Source organism: Lepidochelys kempii, chromosome 12, assembly GCF_965140265.1.
Source record: "Lepidochelys kempii isolate rLepKem1 chromosome 12, rLepKem1.hap2, whole genome shotgun sequence".
NCBI lineage: Eukaryota > Metazoa > Chordata > Testudines > Cheloniidae > Lepidochelys > Lepidochelys kempii.
Genome location: NC_133267.1, coordinates 34,825,292 through 34,849,621, shown reverse-complemented (window position 1 = coordinate 34,849,621; position 24,330 = coordinate 34,825,292). Strand labels below are relative to the sequence as shown.

The following is a 24,330-nucleotide window of genomic DNA, read 5'->3' as shown; positions in this document are numbered from 1 at the left end:
AACAAATATAATTCTCTCCTGGGCCTCAATACTGTTCCAAATCAGTGGCAAAACTTCTGTTACTTCAATCATGCAGAATCAGAACCTGGTTGATTATTATTATTATTTGTATTATTGTAATGCCGAGAAGCCTCAACCAAGCTTGTTGCGTTAGGTGCTGTACAAACACAGGATAAGAGCCAGTTCCTGCGCCAAAGAGTTTGCAATAGAAGATGCCCTGGTATCCTTTAAAATAATAATAAAAAATGTAACGGTGGAGCTGTAAATAGTATAATTACACACTACTATTGAATGATTTCCATATTCCCTTTAGGCGTAGAGGATTCTGGGAGTGAGCTTTCCCCTCTGGGTAAAAAGCAACCCTATTCCCCTAAGCAAAATCTTGTCAGACAGTGGGGGATGTATAGGATCTACTAAATTAGTGGTATCTGCACCAATGCAGAAATTGATTTAATATGCTGCATTACTTTTTTTAATTTTATTTTTTTAGATAGCTGCTGTCACTCATGTAGATTGTGAGGAATCCAGAGGTCTTTGGGACATCCTATGACAAATGAATAGTTACTAGGCCTACCTGATACTTATTCCTTTGTGCAACCCTTCCTGATATCAATAACCTAAGACCTAAAATTAGCAGTTGGCTTTACTGTAATGAAAATCTGTGCGTGAGCACGCACAATTTGTGAATTGGTTGAACAGGAATCAGATTTCCTCTTGTTCTGTGCCTTTGAGATACCTCGGTTATGGTATAGGAGGTATAGCTTTCATGCAGGTATTTTATTCTGCTCTATTACATCCCCGTTATTTTACCATGAGAATCTAAGAAAGAGGAGAAATAGAAAAGTAAACAGCTAATATTTTAGCATGGAAACATATCACAGTATTATACAGTATACACTTTGCATCTATCATCATTTTACAGAGATCTATCAGTTCTTTCTTTGGTCTTGCATAGGTTCACTATTTTTTCTGAATTTATTAAAAGAAAATACATGGATAGACATAATGAGAATGAATGGCAATTTTTTAACAGGAAGAGTAAGTAATCACTGGAGAAAACTATCAAAGGAAGTGGTGGATTCTCCATTGCTTGAAGCCTTGAAATCAAGAGTAGATGCCTTTCTGGAAGATTTGCTCTAGCCAAACACAAATTATTGGGTTCAATGCAAGAAAAATTGGCGGAAATTCTATGGCTTGTGTCACGCAGGAGTGTGCAGTGTTGTTGTAGCCGTGCTGGTCCCAGGAGAGAGACAAGGTAGGTGAGCTAATACCTTTTATTGGACCAACTTCTGTTGGTGGAAGGTACAAACTTTCGAGCTGCCCAGAGCTCTTCTTCAAGTCTGGGGAAGGAAATCAGAGAGCCTGTCAGACTAGATAGGCTAATGGTCTCTTCTGGCCTTATATGTACACCTGTGCACACACACACACTTTACCATTGACTTCTATGGAAGCAAGATTAGGCTTCATATGTAATTCTTAAAAATATAAGGAGTTGTTCAAGAATCAAGCAGCATGAACATTCTCTACTGTATTTTGTTATGCTTAATGCTGGTGCGTTTTCCCGTGCCATGTATTTACAAATATTTCAGTTCTAGTAAGGCCAAGTATTTTGTAACAAGGAGATGTTAGCTGAACCCTGTTAGCTCTACAGAAGATTGTTAAGAGGCAGTCAGGTGAATGGCATAATACTGTATCAAATTTAGTTGTAACGCTTAGAATGAGTACCTAATCCATGTGATCTCAGAAACTTTGGTAACAGTTTCCTGTAGCTATATTGAATTGCGAATGAATGCATGAGTATCAGTTGTTCTTTCTGGCCATTGTAAGAAATGCTCTTATATTTAATTACGGCAGAGACCTGACAGCTGGATGTGTCAAACACAGAGCCAGTATTAGCTTCCTCTGCTTATTGAAAACACCGCATCCCTGGTGTCCAGAAAATGAGTGAAGAGAGGAGCGCCTCCAAAGTACAATAAGAGTTACCAGAGATTAACAAAAAGTAACCTGAAGACAGCTTGCTTTCAGGTAAAGATAGGCCTGAACCAAGTGCTTTTTAATATCTATTGATGTCATCACAGACTGTGTGGAGCTCTCTTAAGTACTTAAGACTGCCAGAAATTCTGTATTCCTTTTCTCTTTTATTATTTTTTTTCTTTTAAAAAGCTAGGGTAACAAAATGCAAAAAACTGGCATTACAGCAGGTTGAGAAATGAAGTACCCAAAGTCAAATCATTCAAAAGTCGAAGGCTTCTAATTATTAATTATTATTATTATTATCTGTACTGTAGTAATGCCTAGAGGCCCCAATTAGAAAGGGTCCGCATTGTTGCCCGCTTATAAAATATAGGTGATGGAGTTATCCAGGTGATAAAATGCAGAGAAATTTGGTAAACTGCATTTATCAGTCAGCCTTGACCATTTCACCTACACTTTCCCCACTATTGGGTTGCTGCTGGAACAGCTTCTAACATTCTAAATCTCTGAGCACATCAAAGAGAATGAACCTACTCCCAAAAAGTTTGCTTCTTTCTTCCCAGATCATGGACTCCCAGCTAAGGTAACAACAGCCCGTGGTGCAGCATGGAGAGTGTTGAGGCCTGGAATACTGAGCTGTCAGAAGTCTATCATATTTCAACCCTACATGGCTAGAATTGAAGCTTGATACAAATTTAGAAAAGGAGATTAGCAAGCTTTCCAGTGGGATACACAACAGCAGATTTCCTTTTAGCCCTGAGGGTGCTGAGACAGCAGATTATACAACTGAATTTTTATACAGAGGCTATTTTAGACAAGCACTTTTAGATTTTAAAACTTTGTTTTATTTCTTCTTTCCTTCAATGGTCTGGATAGTTTGCTTTCTGTCTTTAGAGATGGATGGATGCATGTAACAAAAAATATTACTAATAAAATTTTTAGAAACTTTCTAAGCATTTGCAAAATATTATTTTCTGTTAAAAAGTTGTATATGCAGTAGATGATGATGTGACACAGTACAGAGGTGCTACTGGGACTCATTTGTGGGGACCTGCACAATTTCCTTTTGCTTTTACTCTGTGCAAACTCACACCCGTAAAATAACATAACTGCCCTGTTCTTGATGGGACTGATCCAAAACGCATTGAAGTCAATGGGAGCCTTTTTACTGATATTAATGGGCTTTGAATCAGGCCATAGATATTTATTTTTAAAATTGTATTTGTTTATATGTACCTATATCTATCTCCCCAACACATACTGTGCATAGATGGATAGATAGATAGATAGAGAGAGCTAGAGATAGATAGATAGATACAGATATAGATATAGCTATTATAAAAATAGTTGCAGACATTAACTCAGACCTGGGTAATGGAGATCACCCCAAATTAAACAGTGTCATCTCATTCTGTAGTTATTAAAATCTAGTGGCCATCTTGCTAAACACATCTGCAAATGCTGAACCCAGTCTTCTACAGCCTAAGAAATATTTCTTAGAAAGAAATTTCTTTTTGTCCATCTCCATTCAAACATAATCCTTAACGACTTGTAGGTGTCCTACATCCTGTTGTATTGGATTCCTCTACGCTCTGTAAGAAGGAAAGAATTACAACATGCATGAAAAACTAAACAAGCAGATGCATGCTCAGTCTATTTTACTGGAGCAGGTGAGATTGTAATGCTACTCAAATGGTTATTACACTTGTCACGCTTCAGAGCAACTGCACCTGTATTCCCCCTCCATGGTCTCTCAAGGGCACCCACTCTAGGCTCACCCATCATGTCCTTTGGGAAGAGACCTGTGTCTCTGTCCGTTCTCACCGGGGTTTTTTCAGGCTGCACAGTTCCCTCCCAACACTTGATATTCCCAGCAGGCTAATCTGACTCATCAGGTCAGCATCTGTGCTTTGCTTTCTCTCCAAAGGCTATGAACAGTGTAATTGCCAGCAGCTATAAGTTACCACACAGCTGGGCAATAAAATGGCAGATGAAATTTAATGTTGATAAATGCAAAGTAATGCACATTGGAAAACATAATCCCAACTAAATATACAAAATGATGGGGTCTAAATTAGCTGTTACCACTCAAAAGGAGATCGTAGAGTCATTGTGGATAGTTCTTTGACAACATCTGTGCAATGTGTAGCAGTGGTCAAGAAAGCGAACCGAATGTCAGGAAGCATTAGGAAAGGGATAGATAAGAAGATAGTAAATATCATAATGCCCTATATAAATCCATGGTACGCTCACACCTTGAATACTGTGGGCAGTTCTGGTCATTCCATCTAAACAAGAGACATTAGAATTGGAAAATGTACAAAGAAGCGTAACAAAAATGATTAGGGGTCTGGTACAGCTTGCATATGAGGAGAGATGAAAAAGTCTGAGACTGTTCAGCTTGGAAAAGAGACGACTAAGGGGGGAATACGATAGAAGTCTATAAAATCAAGAATGGTGCGGAGAAAGTGAATAAGAAAGTGTTATTTACCCCTTCACTTAACACAAGAATCAAGGGTCTCCCAATGAAATTAATAGTCAGCAGGTTTAAAACAAACAAAAGGAAGTACTTCTTCACACAACACATAGTCAACCTGTAGAATTTGTTGCCAGGAGATGTGAAGGCCAAAAGTATAACTGGATTCAAAAAAGACATAGTTAAGTTCATAGAGGATACATCAATGGCTATTAGCCAAGATGGTCAAGGACACAACTCCATGCTCTAGCTGTCCCTATGTCTCTGACTGCCAGAGGATGACAGGGGATGGATCACTGAAAAATTGATCTGTTCTGGTCAGTCCCTCTAAAGCAACTGGTCCTGGCCACTGTTGGAAGACGGGATACTGGGCTAGATGGACCCTCTTTGGCCATTCTTATGTTCTGATGAATATTCAAGAGTTGGGAACTGTTACATGCATGGCAGGCATTAGCACAACATGCTCATTTCGGCAGGAGGGAGGTGATTTTCAACTTTTACTAAAGGGCAGTCCTTCCAAAAGGGATAAAAGAGCAATTCCTTAATATGAGATGCTATCAGATGACTTTTCCCTCTTCTTTAACATGTGACCTATCCATGCGAAAGGGAGAAGGAAGAAGGGAGTTTCATTAAAATATTTTACAGGGGAAAATTCAAATGTTAAAAATCCCTCTATCAAGTTATTGAAAGTTCCAAAATAAGCCTGAGCTTTGGTGAATGAAACATATTCTTCCTAGTTGTTATCGTAAAACCTTCCCCCTGGATGTAGGAATGTATGAGTGTGTGTGCGTGTGCACAGGGGGATCAGAGGAATATTTCTTCATCTCCCTCCCCCCCCCAAATGCAAATGTTATTGTGTATTTTAATGTCAGTTTAATATAAGAAGTACAGGGTCACATTATACAGTGACACATTTTCTTTACATACCCAACTAAACATGTTTGTCTCCCTCCCATTGCAAGGTTAATTAACTGTAAAAGGGGCAAAAAAAGTTTTTAAACCTTCACGATCGGCTTGGGGATTTTGCTTACCATTTAATCCCTTCCACTCGCTGTTTCTCATGCTATTTTTCTCTCCCCTCCCACCTCATTTTACACTTTCATTCTGCAAAAAGTCAGCAGCATGAGAAAGCAGGCCCCACTCATGACTTTGGGGATCAAATAAATGAAAGCAGAAGGTTTCAGACAGGCTCTACTTTCTAAGCTCAGTCTAAACCCAGGAAAAGAAAGATGCTACCGAGTTCGCTCCTCTTATATTTCCTCCTAATTAAGGCATTCACTCCAGCTGAGCTCAGCCTTCTTTCACCCAGGGTTGGGTGCTTGGCCATCTTTTCAAAGAAGGCATACACCTGTGATAGACCTTCTGTTCAGGGAGAGAGGATTAACCCTTTCTTTGACAGCCACTACAGCCTACCACTAACCAATATTGTTCCCTCATATCTATTTCCCTTTATTCTGACCTTATTATTCATTTTGTTTTATTTTCCTTTGATTCTTTCCTTCTGATCTTTTCTTTGATCCTCTTTCTCATTTGTCTCCCAACTGCTGCTTTCCCTTCATTTCCCCCCATCTCTTCTCCTGTACCCGTTTCCAGCTCACTTATCTTTCAATCAAATTCAGTTTCCATTTTCTCTCTGCCTGGCTGCCTCATGCCTTTCCTTGCGGTGTCATCTTCTCCATCTCTCATCTACTTATCTCCCCTCACCACACATGCTGTCAGACACACATGGGGGCTGTCTCTGAAGCTTGATAATGACAAGCCTTTGAACTGCTTCTTTTCTGAGCACGACAGCTCAGAAACCTGTCATTTTCAAACTACTTTAGACTCTGTATGGTTTTTTTTTTGTTTTTCAGCAGTGGTGCATAGTGGTACGTGGACACAGACAATCTGTCCTCCTATCCTGGTTAAACCACTTTTGCCTCCACAGACAGAGGGCATTCTGTTGCATTCTGGCTCTTTGTCAAACCCAACTGCCCTAGACGTGATATTTCAGACATAAACACCTCAATTCTGGCCTTCGCCATGCTCCCCTATGTTGTCAGGCCTGTAATAATGGAGCCACAAAATCTTTGAAACCCTTGAACATCCCTGGCTTTAGGAGGGCTCCCAGCTGGTGTTAAACTAGCACTAGGCTTCCCCCCACCCCGGCTTGCATTCTCTGGAAAAGGGGGTGTGGCAAGAGTGGATGGCTCCAGGTTTGCAGTGGGGCAACCCAATGAAATGTGTGTTCCAAGCCCGAATACAGCTAGCAGTTGTGCGGATTCCAAAAGCTTCAGTGGAGCAATAAGATCACAAGCGATGGACACAAATTGAATACGCAGCCAGACCATGTTAAGGACCTAGCTACAGACTGATCCAAGTGGTGCTCAGTCTGCAAAGAGGCTACGTCCCTTTTGGATTTGCCATGATGATGCACAAAAGTGAGCTGAATTTAGCCATCCACAGCTCAGAGTCAGGGCCAAAAACTTTGTAACCTAACGTCAGGTGCTGAAAATGATTTCTACAATATTCATAATTAATTACTGGCACCTTCATCCTTCAAGTACTTCAGTTTAGTTGGACGTAGAACCAAAAGCAGTCTGTCACGCATCACTTTCACCCTGTTCTGCAAAGGAATCTTACCAATAGTTAACCACAGTATTTAACCATTTGGAGATCTTTCTTCGGAAGGCTTGATTTCTCCAGAAATAAAACTATGGAGTCAGATCCCCAGCAGGTGTAGTCCATGAAGTCAATGGACTATGCTGATTTACCACAGGTGAGGGGCTGGCTCACGATATCTAAATTGACTTCTATTTGGTATAACCAAGTCATAAAAGAGCAACAAGAAACCATTCTGCTTAGGACACCGGCTCACGTATTGACTGATATATTTGATGGCTACCTGATTTTCTGAATTACATCCTAAACCAAAAATATCCCCACCACAACTCTTCAAAAATGGTTTAGGCTACAGGTTTGTGCTACAGTAAAACGTTCTAGAAAGCTCAGGTTCTATAACCTGCATGGATCTGGAACCAATCAGCCATAACAAGTATGCAAAAGGCTGGAGCTCATTAAAGTTAAAGCAACTGCTTGGTTCATGTTTTATTTCACAAAGGGCAGTTTGGTTATTAGGATCCATTATGGCCTGCTCTTTGGATACTTATTTGTTCTGCCACACAGATATGATCTGACATTTGCTTTGTGATAATCTCCATTTATGCTACATACTATCTGGAGATGTGAGTGCGAATAACCCTCAACTGCCTGAAAATGATTTAAAACAGCAGCACAATGACTATGAAAACCGAAACATAACCCCTGCCATCTAGATATATTATTAAAACCAGAGCAACATAGTCAAGGTGAAAGATATAGATACACAAGCCAACAAAATAAGGATCTAGTTTAACCTTGTTGGTATTACTTTCAAATACAAAATCATGACAGTAAAGAAAGAATAGTTCATTCCTTCCATTTCCAGTCATGTGGACAAGGCTGAATTAACATATAGGTCATACTTGAAAGGGCGTACTCTAACTTTGGGCCTTTGAAAATGGTTTTCTGTGCTTAATTTATTCCCTCGCTTCAGTTCTGTATAATCCTGGTATTTTTCACTATACTTTTCATCTGCTGTCTTTTTATGTCCCAAAACATTTGTAACCTCTACTCTGGCTCATCTTATTGTAATAGCAATGTCTTCTATTGTTACTTCGTACACTACATGAATAACAACAATAATGCAAGGTTCATGATAAAGCAGAGGTGGGCAAACTATGGCCTGTGGGCCACATCTGGCCTGCAGGACCGTCCTGCCCGGCCCCTGGGCTCCTGGCCGGGGAGGCTAGCCCCTGGCCCCTCCCCTGCTGTTCCCCTTTCCCCACAGCCACGCTGGCAGCGCTCTGTGCGGCGGGGCTGCGCGCTCATGCAGGGCAGAGTGTTTGGCTCCGGCTGGGCGGCGCGGCTCCAGACATTCTGTTCTGAGCGGCATGGTAAGGGGGCCAGGGCCAGGGGTTGGATATGGGGCAGGAGGTCCTGGGGGCAGTCAGGGGACAGGGAACAGGGGGCGGTTGGATAGGGCAGAGGTTTGGGGTGGGCAGACGACTGGGAACAGGGGGGATTGGATAGGGGATGGGGTTTGGGGGGGCCTGCCAGGGAGTGGGGGTCCCTGGAGGGGGAGGGGATAAGGGTCAGGTGGATAGGGGTCAGGGCAGTCAGGGGATAGGAGCAGGGGGGGTTGGATAGGGGCGGAGGGGTCCCAGGAGGGGATGGTTAGGGGCGGGGGTCCCGGGAGGGGGCATTCAGGGATAAGGAGCGGGGGGGGGGTTGGATGAGTGGGGGATTTTGAGGGGGGCAGTCAGGATGAGGGAAGTGGGAGGGGTCGGATGGGGGCTGGGGCCAGGCTGTTTGGGGGGCACAGCCTTCCCTACCCAGCCCTCCATACCGTTTCTCACCCCGATGTGGCCCTCAGGCCAAAAAGTTTGCCCACCCCTGTGATAAAGCATTAACGCTGGGATGAGATTTTCAAAAGTTCCTCTGTGGTTTAGGAGTACACCTCCTGGGATTTGAACTTGTTTGGGGGAGGGCAGGGGGGAATGAAAAATTTTGAAACTTCAAAGTTGTTTCCGTTTTGCAGTGGTCAAAACTGACCCAATTTACAATGTTTTAATTATTTTACAGAACTTTGTAATCCAGCTTTTTATCAATTGTTTTTATTGCCAATGCTTTCAAAACCACTATCAAACTAGTTATGGACATTTTTCGTTTGTTGAAAAATGGGGTTTCAGGTAATGAAAAACTTAATCATTAGAAATGTTTCATTTTTTTTTTTGCAAAAAGTAAAAGTTGTAGAAAAGCCACCAGCTTCACAGCATTTTCCATTTTCCATAAAAGCCCATTTTTCATTTAAAAATAAATCCCTTTTCATTCTAAAACTTTCAATAAGTTGTACTGACCATACAGATTTTTAAACAATGTACCATGCCCTGAAATAGGCAAAACTCCATTAACTCCAGTGAGAGTTCTGCCTTTGTAAGGACTGAGTAAGACCTTCAGGATTTGGGCTGTTGTGAGGGGAAAAATATGAAGGAATGAAGCAGCATCAGTTCTTGATAACTGTTTCTTGTGGCTGTCTACCGTCTTGGCCTGGGCAGCCTGCTATTTAATGCGCCTCCTCCTGGGTCCTCCCACAGAACCACTTTTGGTTCTGACCACATTCTCCACACAGTCAAAGGGCTGTGAATATGTTTTGCATGGATGCCACTTTCCTTTACATAGCAACTTTCTCTCTCTGTGCAGCCCCACTGTGGCATCTTCTTCATATGTGGGAGAGCACTGGAGAGTACACCTGGGTCTGAGATCACTCATACCGATGTGCAGTTTTTTGTTCTATGGCTTAATTTCTCCTGCCAGAAAACTCTGTTTTGACTAATAAGAAGCAGGCAGGAAATCAGCTTTTACAGATCTGCAGATTGAGATTTGAAAAAGCTGACAGGATAAGTATCTCAAAAACCAGCTCTCACCTTGGCAAGCTGCCACACTTTCAACTCTGAACCCAATTAAAACACTTTGGCATCAGTACTCTGAAAGAAAAGGACACAGCTTTGTTTCACAGCACCCCAAACTCTTACAAATACTATTATTATCAATAATCAAATTAACTATAAAAGCCCGCTATTTTCATCCTCTTTTTTCAGTTCTCTCTGAAACATGTTTACTCATTTTACCTTGGCAGCTGAACTCACTTATTTTATGGTTTACTAAAGTACCAATCAAGATGGACCAAGTCCTTTACAGACAGCTCTTGAACTGAGTGGGTTAAAGTCATCCCTGGTGTGCAGTGTAGTTATGCAAGGTTTGAATTTGGACCAGTCTCTCATCCCGGAGAGTGTTGTACCAATTCATAAACCAGAACCTAGTTAAAAAGCTAATCATATTTTTTTTTACTGAAATGTTTTTCACTGGAAAATGGCTTTCTGAAGAAACACATTTTTGTAAAAGACAAAAATTCTGTTTTTGTAAAACATGTTTAGGTTTTTGACAAAAAGAACCTGGAAACATGAAAACCAAAAATTTATCACTTTTCAGCAACCCAAAACCATACATTTAAAACCTCTTTTTTTGTTTGGTACCAAGACCCAAACAAGATTTAGTTTTCAATGTATTGGTTTTTCAACAATCGTCCAAAAATTATGAAGAAGTTTTTTGCCAAAACCGTTTTCATTGATTTTTTCCACTGGAAAAAAAAACCCTCATAAAATCTATCTAGATTCCATTCTCTCATAAGAAGCAGCCTTCTCAAATCCCACTCCCACTGGAAAATTTTGACATATGGACAGAAATATTTTGAGAGAGTTAGGACGTGGGTCAACACTTCAGTCAGCTTCCAGATTCTGGTGAGGTTCTAATTGCTGCATACCATGTACTACATTCCACGGAGAGAAATACACAGAAACATTTGCAAAACTTCATGTTATCCCCACAAGCTCATAAATGGTAAGGGATTTCTCCTCATTTTAGAAGGCCACTGTACTAGGGTAAGAAGCAGCATGGAAAAGGGGATGGTGTAGTCATTAGGGTGCTAGTTTGGGCCTTAGGAGACCAGGGTTAAATACCCTAACCTACCATAGACTTCTTACGTGAATTTGAGCAGGCTGCTTAGTCACTCTATGCCTCAGTTCCCCATCTGTAAAGTGGGGAAAATAGCACTGACCTACCTCACAGAGGTGTTGTGAGGAAAATACATTAAAAAAAATGTATTTTTCAACAAAGGTACTCAACTCCACTGTCAATTTTTTCTCCTAGCTGGGCCCCACAGGGCCCCAAACTTTGACTATCCACTCTGGCTGAAAAGGGAATCCATACTATCCCGATTTATGGCATCTTGTGTTGTTCCCTCCGAGCCAGGGTCCTTTGATATTCATAATCATTACACAAGTTTAAATACATCCTATTGGAAGATGCACGCCCCCACACAAAGTGCTGCTATTCATTTATTCTTCTTTTTAGCCTTCCCAAAAGACACTTGAAGTCAGAGCAAATCCCCAGTGTAGACAAAGGCTACAACTGAATAATTTAAGTAGAGAGATTCCAGCACTTCCCTTCCAAAGTCTAATAGAACTTTTTGGTAGGATATTTTTCTTGTCTAGTCTAAACCTTCAAATTGTCAAGTTTTGCCAAGTATTCCACCCTGAACCACTCTGAAGAATTCTTCACTTTCCTTAACGTTAACACCCTTTAATATCTACAGACAGTTTTCATATAACCCATAAACAATCTTCTAGCTGTTATTCTTTTTGCCTCTTTTCGTCAGTCAGTACTTCCAAGTCCTTAGTCAACTTTGTCAATCTCCCCTGGAGCCACCTCCATATTTTTAATATTTTTTTTGAGCTATGAAAATCCAACGTGGGACATAGAAATGGAACAAACCCAACTCTACATAAAGAAAATCCATGACATTATGCGTACACGTACCAGTATATTCTGATTTGTTGGTTGTCTGTGTGTGCGGGCGGTAGTTTTTTTCTCTCTTGTTTGATGCTACTATATTACATTACAAGCTCTTTCAGCATTACTGCTTTCTAGACACCTCTCTTCCATTATACACCTCTCCCGCCCTATCATATAGCCTTGTTTCCTTCAGATTATTCCGCCCACACACCAGACTGTAATAGCTTTCCAGGTTCAATCTAATTTTATTAAAGCCTGCCATTTTCTTTAATCTTACTAAGTCCATTTATGGTTCTCTCTCTATCCTCCTGGGCACTTCCCTGGGCTTTAGTATTCATTAAAATGCCTTTTTAGTATTTGAGACATCTGCTGTTATACAAGTGCATGGGGTATTCTTCTACCCCACAAAAGTCAGACCTTTTCAAAATCAGTGTGATGACTGTTCTAAGATCAAAAAGAAATCAAACAGTGTTTGAATGAGCATGTTTTCCCTTAGGTATGACATCACTGATAGATGGTGATACCTTCTGACTTTACAGGGCAGGAGGTAAAGGTATAGGTTGAGACTAGAGGGAACGGTTTGCAAGAATGGACTAGCTCTTCTGCTGTGGCTGAGGACTGCACAGTAGAGGGGCATAGACTCGTAGAGATGGACCTTGCGCTACCCCAATATATCTTAGAGCAACCTGAAGGCTCCTGCATGTTATGCCAGTACCAACAGCGCCATTTTGCTTGCTCCCAGGGACCATTTTCCAGCTCTTTCAGTAGGCCTGCTCTCAGTGTGACTGCATAGGTGTAACTGGAGGGACAAAATGTAGGCCACACAATTGATTTTCATAATATCCAAGGTAATAATTAATATTAATGAATAATGTTGTCAACAAATTTTGCCTCTTATTCTGCTCATGAATGGCCAGATTTTCCAGACTGAGGACCAGTATTTTCCATTGTTTTCAATGAGAACTGTTGAGTCCTACTGAGAAACTGGTCCCAGGTGGATAGTCATTATTCATTATTTAAAATTCTTCATCTGTTCTTATCCCGTAGCTTATTTAAATAGTTTTGTTGTCCACTGTTCAAAACTAAAGCTGTTTAGGTGGGACATAAAGGTTACTTGGTATGTTCCAGTTGAATGTCACTCTTAGAATTCCATTGTGAATACTCATGATCGGTCATTTGACATTTGCTTTCATCGAATACAGTCAATTATTCACTTAAAATTCGCTTTTTTGGAGAACAAACCTACCTGTCAACTCATTTTCTGGAAGATCCATGGAAAATGAGCACATAAAAGGTGCAAATAAAACTGAAGCAAATTCCCTGTTCTGTTCTAGTCTTCTTGCCCCACATATAGTGAAAATATTGGGGAAAAGAGAGAGAGAATATATAGATTTGGTCCATACTGCATACCATTGACCCAGTGCTGCAGATATTTGCATAAATGAGTAACATTATGTGTGTGAATAATCCACTGACTTCAATGGAGTCATGGCTGCCAAGAATTTGACCCAATCAGTTCATTCATCCAATCCAAAAAAGAAAATAAACAGTTTTCACAAAAGACAGTGAGTGACAAGAATAAAATACAATGAAGATGTGACTCAATATTTTAAAATGTCAGCTGTCTAGTGGTTTAAATGGGGTGCCTTGTCATACTGTGTAACAAAGCAGCAGTACACATTGCCTAATCTACCACTGGATAATTCTAGGTTTATACTGGCATAATTCTAATGGACTCCATGGAGCTACAATGGTGTCAAACTGGAGTAATGCAGTAGCTGGCCAAAGTGTATTCAATTTAATTATGCATACAAAATAGGCATTTATCAAGAAAAAATATTTCTGTTGTGTAGTAAAAACAAATCCTGGGGAGAGACATCATAGCGTGAAGCTAATACTGCTGAATTGAATCAAATGTTGGTGTAAATCCTAAAAGTTTACTTGGAAATTTATGTCATAATTAAGCTTGGAAAGAAAACTAAGCTCTCTACCTATGTCCAAATATTAAGATGGGGATCTGAAAGCACACTGAATTTCCACGTAACAAGGCTATCTAAATTCAATTAATGCTGTAACTGTTAACCAACTGGAAACACAATGGAAAGATTTAAATTCATTCTCGATTGTTAAAATACTCCTTTGGACTCTGCGTCTTATTTATTCTGCAAATGGAATTGAGAATCATTTTATTTATCTCAGGAATTCATGTGGTATGAGCAACAAGAACCAGAAGGCAGGATGAATACATTTATGGACAAGCTGAGCTAGAGAGAAGAATTCTTAGTAGACAAAGGACCAGATCTGCAGCTGGTGTAAATGAGCACAACACTATTGTCTTCAGTGGAATTACACCTATGGGCCCAAGATCTTTTCTAAACCAATGAAGAAAGATTACAGGTGGATTATTTTTTGCTGTGTGTGCTGGTTTTTCTTTTTTCAGAATGGGGTTTGTGGGTGCTTACATTTTTGCTCTTACGGTGCATTTATATTTCTCTATATAATTAATTCCATTCACACTTTTATTTTCTCTCACTTTGGAAGCATGAAATGCCTCTGCTGGCTATAGATGCCAGGGAAAGCGTTATCTTCATATTAGATTTAAGCATTACAAAGAGGCTGGGAGGGAGGGGAAGACTGACAATAGCGCCATTATGAAATTACATGGCTGCTCATTGCAGAAGGATTGGAAGCCTCAAAAGAATGTAAATTTTCAGAATGTAAAATCTATGTTCCATGAGATTGTCTGTTACAAACAAGTAACATTAGCAATGAATGATAAATAATCTGGCCCTGATTCCAGCAGCTTGGTGCTGCTCTGGCAATGCAACAAATCCAGAAACTGGAGTGCGGCCAACTAGCAACTCCCAGGACACTTTTTGCCCATATCTTATGTAGTGACATGCCTGGAGAAGAGAGAATATTCCAAATGGATCAAACAAATTTTACAAGCTAGAATGGTAAATGCATACAGCAATGATGCTCAGAAGATTATGGTCTCTGCGTGAATCTGGAAAATGGCCATGCACCGCCTGGAAAGTTGAATCCTTTGAGGAACATGGGACTTTACTGTGTGCTCAGAAAACAAGATACACCAAGAAATACCAGAGCCCCTGTTCATTCTGTACTGGGAAGGCAGAAATTTTGAATCAATATGGGATCCTGGCATAACTGGAGGTGAAGGTAAAGGAAAAGAAAATGATCATTAAATCTTCACAATGAAGAAGACTCAAATGGAGTCAACGTCCACTGTTTCTCCTCATATTCTGCAGAATCTATATACTGATAAAAAAACTTAATGAGCAACTATGTTAATTGTGTCAGTGTCGAACTATGGAAATCCAGAAAATCTGTGTTGCCACTGCAGTTAGATATGGCCTATTGTTCCTTAAAAAGCCACTGCCAGACTCACGTATGTTCCAGTTTGTTTGGCCACTGGAAAAGACCCACACATAACCAGACTCACCCACCACCTGGGTGGATTCATGTTGGATATACATAGTTGAATTGTCATTTCTAACGTTATATACCTGCTCCTTTGGAAGTCAGTGGGAGTTTTGCCATTGATTTTCACGGAACCAGGATTGAAACTTTTACTTAGGTTCACACATGGCTAGATTGAGTCTTTAGCCTTGGTTCTGAGTAAGGGGAAATATGCAACTGCTTTGCCCCAGGAGCAGAGTCATACTTCCTCACCTGCTCCACTCTTACTCAGGAAAGGGGGAATTCTGAGAATTACACCCCTCAAAAGGAGGCAGCTAACATCCCAAGTCTGGTCAGCAAATAGATGGGGAAACCACCTCTCTCCAGACATTTACTCCCAGGTGATGTATCTGGAGAGCAAGGACTGGGCTTCACCCCATTCTTAAGAAGCACATGGGCCAAACAAGAGTACATGAGTCCTTACTCACTCCTATTCCCCTGCTCGGCTGAGTAAGCGATGGGGACCATTTAGCCCATTATGAGCATTATTACTTATAGTCCGGTGCAACTCAGCCAGCTTGTGTCACATTAACAATTATTGCATGTGGCAGCATTTGGGCCTTTTAGAGTTTTCAGTATTTGTTTTCCCACTGCAGAAAACAGAAAGACACCTACAATTTCCCAGAGAGTTCTTCCTGCTTTCGTCCTCAGGGTGTCCTCACTATTAATCATAGGCTGGCTGGGTACAAAGGAGACGCACTAGGCATCCATAAAAGCAAGTTACAGTAGAATAGCAAAAACATCCATGAACAAAAGAAAGGGAGATAGGGACATCGTCATCACTTAGGGTATGTCTACACTACGAAATTAGGTCGAATTTATAGAAGTCGGTTTTTTTGAAATCGGTTTTATATATTCGAGTGTGTGTGTCCCCACAGAAAATGCTCTAAGTGCATTAAGTGCATTAACTCGGCGGAGCGCTTCCACAGTACCGAGGCAAGCGTCGACTTCTGGAGCGTTGCACTGTGGGTAGCTATCCCACAGTTCCCGCAGTCTCCGCTGCCCATTGGAATTCTGGGTTGATATCCCAATGCCTGATGGGGCTAAAACATTGTCGCGGGTGGTTCTGGGTACATATCGTCAGGACCCCGTTCCCACCCTCCCTCCCCCCGTGAAAGCAAGGGCAGACAATCATTTCGCGCCTTTTTTGTCTGCTGCCAGCCAAAGATGTAAAGGATCGATGGAGTGGGTCAGAACAAGAAATAGACCAGATTTGTTTTGGACTCATTTTCCTCCTCCCCTGTCTAGATCACACTGCAGTCAGTCACAGAGAAGGCGCAGCGAGGTTAATCTAGCCATGTATCAATCAGAGGCCAGGCTAACCTCCTTGTTCCAATAACAACGATAACTTTGGTGCACCATTTCTTATTGGAACCCTCCGTGCAGTCCTGCCTGAAATACTCCTTGATGTACAGGCACACCCTTTGTTGATTTTAGCTCCCTGAAGCCAACCCTGTAAGCCGTGTCGTCAGTCGCCCCTCCCTCCGTCAGAGCAACGGCAGACAATCATTCCGCGCCTTCTTTCTGTGCGGACGCCATACCAAGGCAAGCATGGAGGCCGCTGAGCTCATTTTGGCAATTAGGAGCACATCAACCACCACACGCATTATCCAGCAGTATATGCAGCACCAGAACATGGCAACGCGATACCGGGCGAGGAGGCGACGTCAGCGCGGTCCCGTGAGTGATCAGGACATGGACACAGATTTCTCTGAAAGCATGGGCCCTGCCAATGCATGCATCATGGTGCTAATGGGGCAGGTTCATGCTGTGGAACGCCGATTCTGGGCTCGGGAAACAAGCACAGACTGGTGGGACCGCATAGTGTTGCAGGTCTGGGACGATTCCCAGTGGCTGCGAAACTTTCGCATGCGTAAGGGCACTTTCATGGAACTTTGTGACTTGCTTTCCCCTGCCCTGAAGCGCATGAATACCAGGATGAGAGCAGCCCTCACAGTTGAGAAGCGAGTGGCGATAGCCCTGTGGAAGCTTGCAACGCCAGACAGCTACCGGTCAGTTGGGAATCAATTTGGAGTGGGCAAATCTACTGTGGGGGCTGCTGTGATGCAAGTAGCTCACGCAATCAAAGATCTGCTGATATCAAGGGTAGTGACCCTGGGAAATGTGCAGGTCATAGTGGATGGCTTTGCTGCAATGGGATTCCCTAACTGTGGTGGGGCTATAGACGGAACCCATATCCCTATCTTGGCACCAGAGCACCAAGCCGGCGAGTACATAAACCGCAAGGGGTACTTTTCGATAGTGCTGCAAGCTCTGGTGGATCACAAGGGACGTTTCACCAACATCAACGTGGGATGGCCGGGAAAGGTGCATGACGCTCGCATCTTCAGGAACTCTGGTCTGTTTCAAAAGCTGCAGGAAGGGACTTTCTTCCCAGACCAGAAAATAACTGTTGGGGATGTTGAAATGCCTATATGTATCCTTGGGGACCCAGCCTACCCCTTAATGCCATGGCTCATGAAGCCGTACACAGGCAGCCTGGACAGTAGTCAGGAGCTGTTCAACTACAGGCTGAGCAAGTGCAGAATGGTGGTAGAATGTGCATTTGGACGTTTAAAGGCGCGCTGGCGCAGTTTACTGACTCGCTTAGACCTCAGCGAAACCAATATTCCCACTGTTATTACTGCTTGCTGTGTGCTCCACAATATCTGTGAGAGTAAGGGGGAGACGTTTATGGCGGGGTGGGAGATTGAGGCAAATCGCCTGGCTGCTGGTTACGCGCAGCCAGACACCAGGGCGGTTAGAAGAGCTCAGGAGGGCGCGGTACGCATCAGAGAAGCTTTGAAAACCAGTTTCATGACTGGCCAGGCTACAGTGTGAAAGTTCTGTTTGTTTCTCCTTGATGAAACCCCCCGCCCCTTGGTTCACTCTACTTCCCTGTAAGCTAACCACCCTCCCCTCCTCCCTTTAATCACCGCTTGCAGAGGCAATAAAGTCATTGCTGCTTCACAGTCATGCATTCGTTATTCATTCATCACACAAATAGGGGGATGACTACCAAGGTATCCCAGGAGGGGTGGTGGAGGAGGGAAGGAAAATGCCACACAGCACTTTAAGCACAGCACTTTAAAAGTTTACAACTTTAAAATTTATTGAATGACAGCCTTCTTTTTTTTGGGCAATCCTCTGTTGTGGAGTCGCTGGTTGGCCGGAGGCCCCCCCACCGCGTTCTTGGGCGTCTGGGTGTGGAGGCTATGGAACTTGGGGAGGAGGGCGGTTGGTTACAGAGGGGCAGCAGTGGCAGTCTGTGCTCCAGCTGCCTTTGCTGCAGCTCAACCATACACTGGAGCATTCTGGTTTGGTCCTGCAGCAGCCTCAGCATTGAATCCTGCCTCCTCTCATCACGCTGCCGCCACATTTGAGCTTCAGCCCTGTCTTCAGCCCGCCACTTACTCTCTTCAGCCCGCCACCTCTCCTCCCTGTCATTTTGTGCTTTCCTGCACTCTGACATTATTTGCCTCCACGCATTCGTCTGTGCTCTGTCAGTGTGGGAGGACAGCATTAGCTCGGAGAACATTTCATCTCGAGTGCGTTTTTTTTTCTTTCTAAGCTTCACTAGCCTCTGGGAAGGAGAAGATCCTGTGATCATTGAAACACATCCAGCTGGTGGAGAAAAAAAAAGGGACAGCGGTATTTAAAAAGACACATTTTATAAAACAGTCGCTACACTCTTTCAGGGTAAACCTTGCTGTTAACATTACATACATAGCACATGTGCTTTCGTTACAAGGTCGCATTTTGCCTCCTCCCACCGCGTGACTACCCCCTCAACCCTCCCCCCTCCCCGTGGCTAACAGCGGGGAACATTTCTGTTCAGCCACAGGCAAACAGCCCAGCAGGAATGGGCTATACTGAGTGTCCCTGAAGAAAAGCACCCTATTTCAACCAGGTGACCATGAATTATATCTCACTCTCCTGAGGATAACACAGAGAGAGAAAGAACGGATTTTGGTTGAATGCCAGCAAACATACACTGCAATGCTTTGTTCTACAGTGATTCCCGAGTATGTGTTACTGGCCTGGAGTGATAAAAGTGTCCTACCATGAAGGACGAAATAAGGCTGCCCTCCCCAGAAACCTTTTGCAAAGGCTTTAGGACTACATCTAGGAGAACCGCAAATGCCAGGGCAAAGTAATCCTTTCACATGCTTGCTTTTAAACCATGTATAGCATTTTAAAAGGTACACTCACCAGAGGTCCCTTCTCCGCCTGCTGGGTCCAGGAGGCAGCCTTGGGTGGGTTCGGGGGGTACTGGCTCCAGGTCTAGGGTGAGAAACAGTTCCTGGCTGTCGGGAAAACCGGTTTCTCCGCTTACTTGCTGTGAGCTATTTACAACCTCCTCCTCATCATCATCTTCTTCGTCCCCAAAACCTGCTTCCGTATTGCCTCCATCTCCATTGAAGGAGTCAAACAACACGGCTGGGGTAGTGGTGGCTGAACCCCCTAAAATGGCATGCAGCTCATCATAGAAGCGGCATGTTTGGGGCTCTGACCCAGAGCGGCTGTTCGCCTCTCTGGTTTTCTGGTAGGCTTGCCTCAGCTCCTTCAGTTTCACGTGGCACTGCTTCGGGTCCCTGTTATGGCCTCTGTCCTTCATGCCCTGGGAGATTTTCACAAAGGTTTTGGCATTTCGAAAACTGGAACGGAGTTCTGATAGCACGGATTCCTCTCCCCAAACAGCGATCAGATCCCGTACCTCCCGTTCGGTCCATGCTGGAGCTCTTTTGCGATTCTGGGACTCCATCATGGTCACCTGTGCTGATGAGCTCTGCATGGTCACCTGCAGCTTGCCACGCTGGCCAAACAGGAAATGAGATTCAAAAGTTCGCGGTTCTTTTCCTGTCTACCTGGCCAGTGCATCTGAGTTGAGAGTGCTGTCCAGAGCGGTCACAATGGAGCACTCTGGGATAGCTCCCGGAGGCCAATACCATCGAATTGTGTCCACAGTACCCCAAATTCGAGCTGGGAACGTCGATTTAAGCGCTAATCCACTTGTCATGGGTGGAGTAAGGAAATCGATTTTAAGAGCCCTTTAAGTCGAAATAAAGGGCTTCACTGTGTGGACGGGTGCAGGTTTAAATCGATTTAACGCTGCTAAATTCGACCTAAAGTCCTAGTGTAGACCAGGGCTTAGCAGGTAAAAATAATCAGGAGGCTGGGGCTGCATTTATGGTAGCAGAAAGATAACAGGAGTTGATATGACTGAGGGGGTGGGTAATAAAGGAAGGAGGGATGAGAAGAATTAGAGAGACTGCAAGAGAAATCGAACGAGAGGGAGGAAAAGGGAGAGAGGGATAGCGAGTTTCAAACTGAGTGAGTGAGGGAAATTTACAGTGAAAGAAAATTACCTGGGAACCATCTGGAGTGAGCTTGAAAAAAGACCGGTAACTAAAAGACAAGGAAAGGTAACAGAAGTGCAACTATAAGAAGAGAGAGATGAATTGGGTAGAGGGGATACAGTGACGTGTCCTTAAAAGCACAAAATAGGAGAAACAGAAAGCAAGAATTGGATACAGTGGAAGGATGGTCTGAGGGTTAAGAGTGGGATGCAGGAGATCTGGTTCAGTTCAGTTCCTGGCCCCATCACAGACTTCCATGTGTGACCTTGGGAAAGCTATTTAGGGCTTGTCTAAGTGAACAGTTAGTGCATGGCAAGTGGACTAGCATGACATTCACTCTCTTATGTGGATTCTGCTACCGTGCACTAAAAATTCCCTAGTGTACTTTGATCTACTCTGCTTTGAAATGGGAGTAGGTCAGTGTGCACGAGGGAACTTTCAGTGCGTGATACCAAGATCCACATGGACAGTTAGTGCACAGCATACTAGTGTGCTGTAGATTTATTCCCCAGCTTGTCATCGCTGTCTAGACAAGCCCTGAGTCTCTCTGTGCCCCAGTCCCTATCTGCAAAATGGGGATAATGATATTTCCACCTTGTCTATGTAGACTGTGAACTCTTCAGGACTGTCTAATGCTAATACTGCTTAGCACAATGGGGCCCTGATTTCAGCTGGGGGCGCTACTGTAAAACAAATAATAAGATTCCTAATACCAGGGATGAGGCATTAAATAGTCATAAACACACATTTTTTGGTGAACACTGATAAAATTTTATTATTCATCGTAGTGCAATTTTGCGCATTGCTGTTGGACACATTCTTGTCTCAATACACTTCAGAAACATAACCTTTAAATATACCAGACCGGGGGGAAGGAGGGGGGGGGGCGGGCGCAGAGGTAACTCGGCGATGCTGATTGATTTGCCATTTTATGAAATAATTTATCCAAAGTTAATTAGAATGGGATTGTTTTTTCTTTGCACAGAAATCCATGGGAATGGCTGATATGAAGAGTAAACAGCTACATTTTTTAATGTGCTAGGATTTAGTGATTTTGAACTACATTCCCAGGGGTCTGTTGACTAAAGGCATCTATCTCGTCTTCTCAGTAGATGGCATGATTAGCACCTGTGTGTAAACTCCAGTGCGGGAACTGGATAAGAAGTTCATCATCTGGGCACCACGTGGGCCAAAGGAGATGTGCCAAAGTGACCAATTAGAACTAGTTGCCTTCCTGTCCTAAACGGTGCCCAAGCATAACTGTACATTGATCAACAGCTGCACCATTCTGTTTCAAAGGGGCTGCAATTCGGTGGTAGGTGATTCCTCCAAAAGTTAAGTGTGGAAGTGGGGCAAAATGAGCCAAGGGAACAAAGGCCCAGATCCTAAAAGATATTTAGGCTTGATTTCAATGGAAGGTAGGAGCCACCATCCCTTTGAGGATCTGGGCCAAAGTGCACAGTACATTGACTGTGTGAATGAGAGAGGCACTCAAACCAAAACCCAAAGAGCCAATGAAATCCAAACTCTGAGGAACACTTTTGCAAATAGCCCTTATCCATGCAATGGGCCAAAGAACACCTTTGGGTCTGAACACCCTGTGTTAAAATCCAGCTCTGGATCTGAGCTCTGACTTTGGACAACCCAGGTACTATACATCCTAAGGCTGTTGCCTGGGCAGAGTTAGCTCACCATTTGGGAGCACAAGCCTTTGGGGATCTGCTGATCAGCTCATTGATCCTACTGTGGCACGGTGAGTGGAATACTGATCTAATCCATGCCTCCTTTCTTACACTCCCATCATTCAACCCCAAGTCCCAGTAGCATTGCAGCCACCAGGTATATCCAATCCCCCTTGATCAAATGTGGAAGAAAGGGAGAGAAGGAATATATGGAATATCCTCCTGCCTCAACTGCTTGTGTAATAAAAAGATGAGAATACTCTCCCTGCCCTGGGGGGCGGGGGGTGGGGGTGGGGGCTGAGAGTCTTCTGGGCAGCTCTGTGGGAAATGGAAGGTTCCGACCCCACGCCCAGGTCTCAGGGGGCAGGTGGGTAGGGAGACCCACTGTGCCGGGGAATGTCTTCTCCCAGCAACCAGGAGGGAGGCGGGATACATCCTCCCAGCAACCAAGCAACTTACCTTTCCCCGTAAAATCCCATTAGTCAGTCCCTATTTCAGAAGATGGCCAGCGGTGCTGTGAATGGAAGCTGCTCCCAAAGTACTCAGCTGGTGTCTCCAAAGCAAACAACTCTATGAAGATTCATATAGGTAGCAGGTGTTAATGGGGACAGGGGTTGTTTTATTAACTCTGTTTGCCAGAATTTATTTATTACTGCACATGATTACAGGGGATGCCTCTTTCACTGCAGACTGCTACTGAGTTGCTGCTGCTGCCTGCTGGATGGATGGATGCTGGAGAGATTATTTCTAAGCCCTTCCTCCTTCTCCCTCCCTGCTCTTTCAGGACCACACTGACAATCCCCAAGGGAAGCAGAGGACAGATGGGGAAGAGGGCAGGCTCCACCAGCTCTCCCTCAGTTGATTTCACCATGTCGCCCCAGGAGTCCAGATAAGGAGCTGCCTCCTGAGTCTCTGATAGCCTATGAGGATGCCCTTTTGCAAAGGGACTGCTGGTCAATATATGGATATATTCCTTCCACAGGGGATAGAGTGAGAGAGAGGGGAGGGACTGAGATTTACTGGGTGCAATAGAGATTCTCCATGTAATCACTACTCTTAAAATATGCCCAAGTCTCTCTGCTAACTGGTACCAGAGGAAAGTCTTCAGTTTGCAGCATGTGTGCAGGGGAGCAGGATACCCGGAAGCAGCCTATGTCAGGGTGGTAAGTAACTTTGGGGAAGTTGCTTTGGGATTTTTATTGTTGTGGTGGGTTCAGGAGATTAGTTGCTAATGATTGTTACAGATCAAGGACAAAAAGAGGGTTTTGTTCTTTATTAGGAGACTATAAATCAGCCCATAAACTGGGATAATATTTTGCTCTCTGGGATTGTGCATACTCCAAAGTTTTCTCTGGCTGGGCAAATTTTACTTATGTCCTCTCAGTAATTTGCAATGAACAGCAGTAGATAAATAAGGCTACTCATAATTTATATAGCCCTTTCTATCTTCAAAAGTTCTGTACAAATGCCCAGGAGAGGTTGGTAAGGAGGGAGCATAGTGAAAAAGAGAAGGAGGAATTTCAATCTGTGTACATTTCAAGTTAAAACAATTTAGAAGAACCATGCATCCAGCTGATGATGGGTAATTGACCAGTCTAACTTTAGTAACTATTAAGCAGCTTCCTTTAGCTGGTACATATTTAAGTGTTTATAGAAATAGCAGAGGCATGAGACAAGCAAATGCTAGCAAATACAAAGACATGCTTGTGACGAAAACGAGCTCCAAATGGAAGAGACCGATCTGTTCACTTTATGACTTGCAGTCATCCAGTGCGCTGCAATAATAATGAACAAGGCTTCATTTTTTCTGTGTGTGTATATGTGTGTGTGTTACCAGAAAATTAATGACAGGGGATTCACAGGCTGCAGATTTCAAAAAGAGGTGCAGTATGACTTATATACACACGCGCTTTGTGAATGTCTTGGG

At 43.2% G+C, this 24,330-nt stretch overlaps 1 long non-coding RNA gene across 1 annotated transcript in view; it reads right to left on the bottom strand.

Moving 5' to 3' along the window:
* Positions 1 to 995: 995 nt before the first annotated feature.
* LOC140896372 (uncharacterized) overlaps positions 996 to 24,330 on the bottom strand; it is a 109,062-nt gene continuing 85,727 nt past the window's right edge. The window contains exon 5 of the long non-coding RNA XR_012154534.1: positions 996 to 1,340. This is a non-coding gene — a long non-coding RNA (uncharacterized lncRNA). The remainder of the gene's footprint in view (positions 1,341 to 24,330) is intronic.